This window comes from Lontra canadensis, unplaced genomic scaffold, assembly GCF_010015895.1.
Source record: "Lontra canadensis isolate GAN:19392208 unplaced genomic scaffold, GSC_riverotter_1.0 scaffold882, whole genome shotgun sequence".
NCBI lineage: Eukaryota > Metazoa > Chordata > Mammalia > Carnivora > Mustelidae > Lontra > Lontra canadensis.
In genome coordinates this window covers 19,536-21,843 of record NW_022631866.1, presented here as the reverse complement: position 1 = coordinate 21,843, position 2,308 = coordinate 19,536, and positions in this window count along the sequence as shown.

Here is a 2,308-nt window from a genome sequence, read left to right as displayed (position 1 = left end):
CAATAATTCTGATGTTGTAACAATTCATGGCATCATTTATTTCCCTGATTCTGTTTTCGTGGCTTCTAAGCTGTTTGTTCCAGACTTCCTCCTGATCCTTTCTCTCGATCTGTTTGTCCTCCAGATCACTAATTCTATCTTCTGTCTCACTTACCCTAGATTTGAGAGAATTTAGATTAGATTGGAACTCATTGAGAGCATTGTGAACCTCAGCCCTGGTAGCTTTCAGCTCTGCCCTAACATTGTGAACATCATCCTTGGTCGCTTTCAGTTCTGCCCTAATCAATTCCATTTGGTCATCCATGGCTTTCTCCAACAAAGCTATTGCCTGGATAATTGTTAGCCTGAATTCTCTTTCCGACATATTGTCTATGTTGATAGCCATTAGCTCTGTTGCAGAAGGCCCATCCTCTGTATTTTTCTTCTTTTGGGCATTCCTCCTCCTAGTCATTTTGGTGAGAGATGACTGAACAGATGTAGCTGGATGTACCGACCATGGTGCAGTCATGGTGCACCCTGGAACGCTTCTGAGAAATCAGGATTCCCCACCCAAACAAGAGAAAAAAGAAAAGAAAAAGAAAAAAAAAGAGATAGAGAGAGACAGGAAAGAAAAGGAAGATGAAAGAGAAGGTTCAGCCCAAATGGGTCCCAAGGTAATACTTATGAAGTATACAAAGAAAAACAGACAAACAACAAGACTGATAAAAGTATATGACAAGAGAAAAAAATATATATATGCAAATAAAGGAAGAACCTCATCAAAAAGAACCCCAAGTATAAGATTTATATACTCTCAGGACACATACAAAAACACAGAAACACTGGTGGAAGAAAAAGATGGATGAGTGATTATAAATTCTCAGTGTGGGTGAGGAAGGTTGTTTTGATTCTTCCTGGATGTATCTTGATATCTTTGTTAAAGGACTCAACTTTCCTAAGATAAAGGGGGAGTAAAAATTGGTTTACCTATAGGGGTAGTATTGATTGGGGAAAGGGGATTACTTTGAAGTTTAACTCTATATGAATATTAGAAAATAAAAATAAAAAAGGAATAAACAAGACTAAACTAAACTAAAATTTAGAAAAAAATTAAAAAATAGAAATGCAAAAGAAAAACACAGGTGTATGTATCAAAAAGTTCATTTTAGAAGGTTACTATGGAATTTTATGTACTGGACATCTCACTGTGATGGTAAATAGGTTAAAAAAATATCTATGTAAGAAAAATGAACCAGAATAGTGGGAACAAGTTAAAAATAAAATTTGTCCAATGAAGTAGTGGTGGTTTTTCTCTTGTAGTCTTTTTTTTTCTTTTTCTTTCCTGGTTGGTTTTCTGGGGGATGGGCCTGCCACATGGGTTTTCAGTCAATGATGTTCCCTGAGTTAAGTCCTCCAGTCCCCCTCAAGGGGGTGGGCTCTGAGGAAACCAGTTCTTTTTAGGCTTTTGTTCTCTGGTGATTTTTATGTTTGTTCACTTTTTTTTTCTCTCGCCTTGACCGCTTTTGATGGTTTTTGCATGTTTAGAGGAAATCAAACTGTACCCTGACCCCCTCTCAGAGGGAAGACTCAGCCTGATCCCCTGTGGGTGCTGCAGAGCCCATATAAATTCCCCTTGGCCACTGGCAAAGCAGGTTCCGAGTTGCGGTCCCTGGGAATGCAGGATCTTCTGCTTGTACCCAAAACCATGGCAGCGGCGGCTGTCTGGGCAGCTCCAGACCACCAGAGAGGTTCCAAGCAGCGATTGCACACTGAGGTTTTCCCTCCGGCCTGGGCTGGGTGTGCCCAGTCTTTCTGGGTCTAAAAGCGCCAGGCTTGTGTGCACCTCTCTCAGGGGAGCATGTGGGTTGCCCACGAGTCTCAGACTCTGAAACAATGGCGCGGGTCTAAGAGCACTGGGCAGGGCCTTCATGCACCTCTCTCAGGGGAGGGTGAGGGGCCCACGCATCTTAGGCTCTGTAGCATGGCTTGGCATTCTGCCCTCTGGCGAGGCACCCAACCCCTCACAGGAGCAGGACCCCACAGGTTCTCAGGCACACTGGCGGCTCAGGGATCAAGACCTGGTTTCTCCGCCGCACTTTCTCTGGCTCAGCACCTGGGGAGGCTGTCCTGGGTCTGGGGACATAAGCCCCTGTCCCTAGCCACCCCAATTCCCAAAATCCCCTCCCCCGACGATCCTTTGCTCTTTCTGAGTGCTTTCAACCAGTCTCCAAGTTAATGCTGGTCCCCAGATGCAGGGCACTCTCGTATTAGGGGTATTACTTTCTAATAGGTCGCCTCTGGTGGCTCCCTCCCCCTTTTGTTTATCTTC